We start from the raw sequence: 9475 nt of genomic DNA, 5'->3' as shown, positions 1-9475 counted from the left end.
AATCAAACAATTAAAACCAAGATAAAACACAATACAATAACAGACATATATAAATACATAAAAACAACAATTAAAACATAGGGATAGAAGGAAGAGTCACTGAGGGAACACCAGTTAAAACAAAAAAGTCTTCAGCCTCTGGTGGAGGACAGCAACACTGGTGGAGGACAGGTGAGTGTCTCTGGGGAGACAGGTCCAGAGTTTTGTGGCCACAACCGAGAAGGCCCTCTCCTCAGTTGCCGGCTGACTCAGAATGCGGAGATACCGTCAGATGATTGTAGCAGTCAGGTAGGTTCCAATCGTCCGTCGCCCCATGCATGCCCGTTTTGTGCTTAAATTATACTTCAGGAGCAGATTTGCATGTAAAGCTTGTTCGTTCAACTTTTGGCTTTTAGTTTTTTATCTACTGGATCTCAATGATCATCACATTACAATACCAACGAAGAGACTTTCTACTGCCAGCCAGATAATATTAGGGATCCCTGTGTTCTTTGCATGCTGGTGTGCATCAAAATGACTTCTCACCAAAGAAATGATAGGGGAGGAGGTTGCCGGGCTTAGGAGAAGAGGTCCTGTTTGGTCCTTTCCAGGCCTGTGATTTATGGCCATAGATTACTCCACTGATAACACTCTTTTGCTTGCCTTTCCTTGATTTTATTCTTTAAAGGACCACTTTCTGTGCTTAGGACAATCATGTTACTGTTAGTGCTGCCAAATGTATGGAGATTCCTTGATGGCTCTGCTGCCTCCATACATTTGGCAGCACTAACAATAACTCCTTGGTTTTGTGGCTAGGCCCTGCATTACTACAGGTGCACTCCAAGCTGTCGCCCTGGCTCCATGAAGGTAATTCAGGAAGGAGAGCCAGTTTGCTGCTACGCTTGTGTTCTGTGTACAGAAGGAACCATCTCCATACAGGAAGGTAGGATAATCCACAGGATAAAGGCATGCCAGGGGAATGTCAAAGATTTGTTTAAAAGACTGTGAGCAGTTTATATATTTTTAATGTTTGTGATTTGTACGAATTCATCTCCATAACAAATTACACAAAGTGAGTTTAAAGAAATGGCCTCAGGGAATGAAAAGCAAGCGGCAAAAGCAATGGTCACAGAGGAGGGTCCGCATCCCTGTCTAGGCGTGCCCCTTTTGTGCTTAAATCATACATCGCCCTCCATAGAGCCAATTCCTTCTACTTTTGGCCTTGAGTTAATGGAGGAAACAGGAAGTGACTCTCAGCTGTCTTGACCAGGGCCAGGAGGAATGTTTGCAGTACAATCTCTTCCAGACTCTTCTGCCATACTTTTGTTTCATAGCAGGCTGGACAGTGAGGCGATGGTTTGTTCAGGGCAGAAAGTGAGGAAATTTCAGCCCTAGGACAACCTCCAACTTAACATTTATTTCATTTGTGATTTATCTTGAAAAACTTTTTGCACCACTTCTAAAAAATGCCATTATGCTGTAAGATATCAAACATATTTTTAAAAAAGGGACAGCAGCAAGGTAACATTCAGCATGAACTGGAAGCATTCCCTTCCTTTCTGGAATGTCTTTAAGGACACGATAACTGCCTTATACTGAGTCGGGCCATGGTTCCAACACTTCAGACAGATGTCTTTCCTGGATCTTGAATGTAGCAGTAATTATGCCAAGGATTAATCCTGGCATTTTCTGCAATACACAGCATGCCATCTAGCACTAAGTTCTCTCACTACATACTGCCACTTCCCGATTCCCATTCTACTTTGATTCTTCTATGATGTTTGGAATTAGGACTTGCATATGCTTCATAAAAGGCAATAAAACAGGCTATTCTGGGGAAAAGGTAGGTTCTAGCGAGACTGCAGTCACTCTTCTCCCTTCCAGATACAGACCACTGCAACAAGTGTCCAGATGATCAGTATCCAAACAAGGACCAGACTCAATGTGTACCCAAGGTGATAACTTTCTTGTCTTATGGAGAACCATTAGGAATCAGCCTAGTTTTCTTTGTTCTGCTCTTGTCCATAACTACAAGTTTTGTGCTAGGAATCTTCATTAAGTACCAGGATACACCGATTGTCAGAGCCAACAACCAGGACCTCACCTACATACTCCTGGTTTCCCTCCTGCTTTCCTTTCTGTCCTCCTTTCTGTTCATCGGCCAGCCAAGGAAGGTGACATGCCTTCTCCGACAAACCACCTTCTGTATCATCTTCTCAGTTGCCGTCTCTTCTGTGTTGGCCAAAACCGTCACTGTAGTGGTGGCCTTCATGGCCACCAAGCCAGGAAACACAATGAGGAAATGGCTGGGGAAGAGTCTGGCCAACTCCATTGTCATTTCTTGTTCTGTTGTCCAGGTTGGCCTGTGTGCTCTCTGGCTAGGAATCTTTCCTCCCTTCCCTGAGTCTGACATGCACTCCCAGCCTGCACATATTGTCCTACAATGCAATGAAGGGTCTGTCACCATGTTTTATGGTGCCTTGGGCTACATGGGCTTCCTGGCTGCCATCTCTTTCATGGTGGCTTTCCTGGCTCGGAAGCTGCCAGGGGCATTCAATGAAGCCAAGCTGATCACCTTCAGCATGCTGGTCTTTTGCAGTGTCTGGGTGTCCTTTGTGCCCACCTACCTGAGCACGAAGGGGAAATACGTGGTGGCCGTGCAGGTCTTCTCCATCTTGGCCTCCAGTGCTGGCTTGCTGGGCTGCATCTTCATCCCCAAATGCTACATTATCATCTTGAGGCCTGATCTGAATACCAAGGAGCATCTAATGACAAAAATTGAGGATGGAACCTGAGCTGCAGCACATAAAAATTATTTTGTCTCTGTCATGTCCAGCAACATGGCAGTTATGAAACCAATGTACTTGAGACTGAAACCACGAACTGCTACTATGACAAATTGATTGTTTGCATGGTTGTGATGTCATTTGGCTGCATGTAATAAACATTGTTTTGAGTTCTGACAAACTGCTTTTTCTTTTCCACTCATCACAAAAGAAAAGAGCCAGGAATGTGAATGTACTGAAATCACAGTTGAGATTTATCTGGAATCATCCAGAATGTATTTGTATTGGGGGGTTTTGTGTGCAATTAACATGTGCCGGCTGTAGTTTTGTATGTCATATGTCCTGCGCACATCTTTTAATAAAGTAACTTTGAGATGCCTTATAGGTCTAGTCTGTTGCAGAAACGAGCTTCATTTATGATGGATGAGGTTGTATGAACAAGATAGAATCAGGTGGAAAGGGGAGAATGAGCTTAATCTGGGTCCAGAGAAGTTATGTTTGGTTACTGGCTGTCCTATATGATCCCTAATTTAACATCCCAGAGGAAGGAGCAAATAACCAGGCAGTAAGGGCCTCCATGCAATTTCCAGACCTTCCATTCCCCCCTTCCAAATGTTCCTTTCACATCAGAGATTTCAGCAGGCAGCAACATGCATGAGTTTGCATGCTGAAATTTGATTTCATTTGACTTGTGTAGATGGAAACTGAGATTGTCAGACATTGCCAGTATTTTGTTGCCTACCCTATGGCCATCAAGGTTCAGTGATCATATGATATTTCTGATGACCTGAATGGCTCTGCTTCTTCAATATTTATCCTCTGCACTGCAACAGACAAAACATGCTGTCCTTTCTTCCCTTCAGGCTCTCTCCTCCTGTCCAATGCCTATTCTCTTCCAACGTCCTACAAGCTTTAACTAGCCGACAGCCCAAGATGAGCATCATCACAAAAAGTAACTGTATTCAAGAGGTGAATTTACCAAATCTAAATTAAAACTCTGACAAATGTCAGATTTTTCATGAACACTGTGAATGTAACTCTTTTTAAACCCCAACAAGCAAACAACTGATACCAGTATACTGTGTGTGTGCATTATGTGCCATCAAGTCGCATCTGACATATGGCAACCCTATGAGTTAACAACCTCCCAAACATTAACAGACTCACTCAGATCTTGCGAACTGTGGCTTCCTTAATTGAGTCTAGCCATCTTTGAGGGCTGGGGGGTGTTCCTGTTTCCTTATTCTTTCCACCTTTCTTAGCATCATATACTTCTACATTCCTGTTATATGATTTCTCTCCTCTATGAGCTTCTTGAATGAAGATTTAGGGATGAGCAAGTCTTGAAGCTCTTCCCACACAGTGAGCATGTACAGAGTTTCTCCCATGTGTGGATTCTCTGATATTTAGTTGGTTCTTATTGGACCAGCCATTGCTACCCAACAGTCACTAAGAGTAGCAGACATTTCAGACTACCAAAAGGTTAAAGCAGCCATGTTCCACAGATTTTATAGGAACACTGAGACTTAACCCACAATGCTGCAGCACCTACGTACCTGCAAAAAGAGAAACTCTATTCGAAACAGTTTGTACCCTTGAGAAATTAACTCAGAAGTAGCTACAGCCAGAAGGCCAACAAATGAACTTAATGATGGTTAAAACTGAAGGGAACATTTTTTCATTGATGTATCTTCTGTGTAGTCCCACATGGAAACTGCAGGTGTGCAGGCCAGCCACGGACTTTTTAAAGCTCCTAAAGGTCTGAGATGCTTGCACACTTTTCTCTTGGTGCGGCTATAAAAGGCAGGGCTAGCAGCTTCCTCCCTCCGTTCTTCTTTAGCTGGTGCTGAAGAAGGACATGTCTTTGCTCTGCTTCTTGGTCACTGCTTTTCAATGAGAGTTCAGGCCTTTGGATCCAGGGCTTCCAAGGCACTATTCAAGAAATATTCACAATGTGGAGCCAAGATGGCCAAATCAGATGGGCACAACAAGTGCTTGATATGTCTGGACGAGGGCCATGACGTCTTGAGGAGCGTGGCCTGTGAACAGTTTATGCTCAAAGTGCACTATGCAAGGGTATCACAATTGAAAGTGGCTCTTTGAGAGTCAGCCCTGAAGGGCACCACAGACTCTGAGAATACTAATGATGAAGATAAAGGACCACAGCACCCAGAACAGGCCTTCATGGGTCTTCCAGAAGGCTTGGCACCTATTGCCGCTGAAAGAGCCAGTCAGTTAGGACTCAGTCTATCAAGCTCCTGACCAGATGGTACATCACCCCACAAAAACAAGGCTATAGCACCAGATATATCTACAAGAGGCTCAATATTGTAAAAAACATCAGTATGGTCATAAAGCACAGACCTGACACACTTTGCTGGGAGATCTTGTCTTGGTTGGAGCCATACATTGGGATTTTCCAGCAATGACCCTTGGAGAGGATCTTTTCCCACTGTGGGAAAAGATCTTACGCGGAAAGGAATAAAAGAACACTGTGCATGAAGTATTGGTGGGTCATATCAATTCAAGCACGAAGTGGCTACATGTGAATTTGTTCTAAAAACTGGGAAGAGAGGCCAGTTCTATTTATGCCCATGGAGGAATTACAGGGAAATGAAGAGGTTTCCTTATGGCTGCATAAAATGAAAGATCTGCTGGAGGTGCCATAGGAAGGCCTCACAAGAGCCCAATACTTTAATTGCAGCTCCTCTTAGAGGACTATGCTCACATTTTTTCCGCAGTACCTGTTTAGATTTTTCTTAATGCACAGGCTATTGAAACACAGCCAGGACATCTTGTTAGAGCACCCCTGTTCCCCTTACCTTGGAAGGCTTAGGAATCCATATAGACCAAAGTTTATTTTGATACAAAATCAGCTCCAGAAATCCATACAAGACCAGGAGATGCTTACCACTGGCATTATATAAGTATCCAGGAACCCTTAGAGAATTTTTATTGTTCTGGTTCCAAAGCAAGATGGATGCTTATGTATATGGTTAAATTTCCGAATGGTTAATAATATCTCTCACTTCAATGTTTATTCTATTCCCAGGCTCCCATAACTCTTACAGCTCTAAATGAAGTGTAATTTTTAACAACACTTGACATGATAAAAGGCTATTGGCAAGGCTAAATGGCACAAGAATGTGAGAAGATGGTCTTCACTATACACTGGAGACAAATTTGTTACAATGCTGTTTGGACTCAATGACGCCACTGCAACTTTTCAATGAATGGTGAACAAACTGTTAAGTCCAGTCAAGGCTACTCAGCAGCTTATACTGATGCTGCTTCTACCTTTAGTGATTTATAGGCTATCTTTGAAGACATTCAGAAAGGTAGCTTACTCCTATATCCAAAGAAATGTGTGATAGATAACTCACATGTCCATTATCTGGGACACATTGTGGAACAAAGGGTATTACTTCCCTTTTGGAGAAAGTAGCAGTCCTTCAAGAGCTTCCTGATCCTGCTACAAAGTATTAGATACAACAGTTAAGAGCTGATGTATATCTCAGTCAAAGTTTGCCAATGTATGTGTCCATCACAGCACCCTTGTCAGATCTTATGCGGAAAGGAATAAAAGAACCTCTTCCTTGGGCACCCCAATTTTAAGCAGCATTCAATTAGTTATGCTGTGTCCTTTCACAACCTCCTTTTTTACAGGGTCTGTACTTTCTCAAACCTTTCAAGTTCTATATGAATGCTTCACAATTAGGCTTAGGTGTTAGCACAAGGACATGAAGAGGGAGAATATCCAATTTTATTTATCAGCAGGAAAGTTTTTCAATGGGAGCAAGCATACTTCACTCTTGAAAAGAAAATGTTGGCTATCAAATGTGCGGCAACCTCCTTTTATTATTATCTTTTGCTATCCATCTGTTTTAATCACAGATCATGCTGTTCTTCCCTGACTGAAAGATACAGAAAAGTAGAATGACTCTGTACAATACCGGATGTTAGCCTTACAACCCTACTGGTTTACTGTTCAGCACTGTCCTGCCAATCAACATGAAACAGATGCTGATTTTTTTTCTCATTGGTATGCCCCTGGGCTTTTGTGATTGCCCTTAATGGGTGGGGAGTGTAAGGGGAGAGCCTAAGGGCATGGAAAGACTCCCTTCAGCAAGATCCCCGAGAGGCACAGATCTACCTTATCTTAGGAGGAGACACCAGGAGTGCCAAGATATTGGGTGCAAGACAAACCCTCACATGGGGGAAGTTGGCTGCAGGAAGAAAAAGATGGGAACAAAACTCACCATAGCACTCCGCTCTTGTTGACATTAAAACCGAATCAGGTTTATTGAAACAGACAGGCCTTGCACACCCCTAGACATCAGATCCAGAAGAGCTGGGGCATGGCCTCCAAAGTAACCCCATTCCCTCAGAAGTGAAAACAGTTGGGTAGAAGCAGGCAGCTATCAGGGCAATGACGGAGGTGGTGTGCCAGAGGGGAGGAGACAGGAATATGGTGTGGCAGGAGGAGATGAAGCTGAGCCTTCCATGCTACAAGAGGACAAGGGAGAAAGGACAGGGTTTCGGCCAGAATGATAGTGGGCCTAGGGATTCAGAGGGAACAAAAGCCCAGAGCCACTAGAAAAAATGACTTTGGAATAGATCATGAAAAAGCTACCACAGAGTCAGAATCTAAGCTAGAAGAAGAACTCGGCTGGTGGCAAGCCCCTAGGGAGTTACACCTGTAAAAGACAGCAGAATAGTTTCTCTGGGGAATAATGGAAAACCCTTTAAAAGAGGTGGATCACTACTAGCCAAACTTACCTGATAAGATCCTGAAGCCTCCTTTGGCTGAATTTCTGGGAACGTATTAGTGAGATGTATTGCACAATCATTTTCTTTTTAGAACAAGGAATAAAAAGTTACGATTAAGGCATCTTTCAGTGTTTGTGTCCATTTGTACCTGTGGTGTACCAAGAACACTCACAAGGAGACAGGAAATAGTATCTAAGACTTGCCTGGTTTGATACACACCCCAGTTCTGAAAGACGGCCATCAGGTTAGAGTCCCCTTCTCTATAGACAGCGCCTTGGCCAGGACTGAAGAAAAGGACACTCAAGATGCTGGATCTTAGCCTTTATAGACCTTGGCAGAGAGCTTGCCCATGAACATTCTACTTGGTGAAATTCTTACACTGCAATGAAAAGGAATTATAAGAACCCTTACTGAAAAAAGCTACATTCCCATAATTTTCTACCTTGACTTCACTGTATTGCTAAGCTCTGTGGCAATTTTGTTTAGTCATGAACTAAAACAATGGTGATCTCAAAGGAAACATAAGATGGAATTTTCTCACCATACCACCTGATGTCCCCAATCCCCTAATTTATACTCCCACTTTTCTCCTTAATGGGGACCTAAAGAAATTTGCAACAGTTCGCCCCTTTTCCATTTTACCCTCACAACAACCCTGTCAAGTATCTTAGGCTGAATGTGTATGACTGGCCAATGGTCACCCAGCAAACTTCCATGGCAGAGAAGGAATTTGAACTGGGGTTTTCCAGATCCTGGTCTAGTAAGATGGCCAAAACACACTCAACCAGGTATGTGCACGGCATGATTTAGGAAGCTGGTAACACACAGCTCCTTTAATCCGTGAGCTACTTTGAGTTCTTCATTGGAGAATAGTAGCCTAGAAATAGTTGAATTAATAATCAAAACTTTCAAATTCCAAGGAGGTGGTGAAAATCTTTCATGAGTGTTTGAAGGCAGCAAAGATCCCCTTGATAAACCTAGTCCTGGATCCAGCTCTGTTTCTTGGATTGACTACAGAGGGTTCCATGTGTATGTTTTAACAGTTCCAGCAGGTCTACTAACTGTGGAAGTACCTAGATTTATTTTGCTTGTTTCTTTAAAAAAGTATTTTAGAGCAAAATTTAGGCTTTTTATTGAATCATTTTATTAGATAGATGTCTATAGTCATGTATGCCAGATAACAGGTCTAGGAAGAGGCCAGGACTGGAATTCAAACTCAAAAACTTGGCTGGCCTCCACAGGTGATATGAGGCCACTGCTATCAATCTACTATAATACAGAGTAGTATGATGAAGTGACAAGTACAAAACTAAAGCTAGAATTATGTGCAGAGCTGATAATTCTGTCCTCTGTTTAATACAGTGCATGTGTGTTGGTTAGAACAAAATAAAAAACTAAACGTAACTTCTGCATATTTATATTTTTCTTTTTAATTTAACACAAGTAAAAGGTTCAATCAATCAATCAAGTGCCTTTAATGGCATACACGTAAAAGGTTAAATACTGAGAACCTGACATGTAAAAGATTAACAGAGCAATTCTGAGGGGTTCATGTGTGAAAGTGCATACCAACGCGACTAAGTGCTACACCGATATATCTCTGAGAGATGCCAGCATATCTCCGAGATGTGCCACTGGAGTACAAAACTGAGAGGGGTAAAGGGAAGTAGATTGTGTGGTGTTAGCAGTGGTTTCAACTGATGCACTATCTGGCTCAAATGTTCATAATGTTGAGGAGTGAACCATTTGTGTTTTCAAATCATTAATATTATGTATCATTTAAAAGCCTGAGCCTGATGCCTCTCAAGTTCTTTGTTCTGTAAAACTCAGGCTGGCTCAGTGTGCCTTCCTCAGTGCCCCTTGTCAAAACTTCAGGTTGCCCTGGTGAACTATTGTTGCTATCCTGTTTTCTCTGGCTGTGCACCTGCCCATGGAGCTGT

Source organism: Eublepharis macularius, chromosome 4 (genome assembly GCF_028583425.1).
Source record: "Eublepharis macularius isolate TG4126 chromosome 4, MPM_Emac_v1.0, whole genome shotgun sequence".
Classification (NCBI taxonomy): domain Eukaryota; kingdom Metazoa; phylum Chordata; class Lepidosauria; order Squamata; family Eublepharidae; genus Eublepharis; species Eublepharis macularius.
This window is presented reverse-complemented; position numbering follows the sequence as displayed.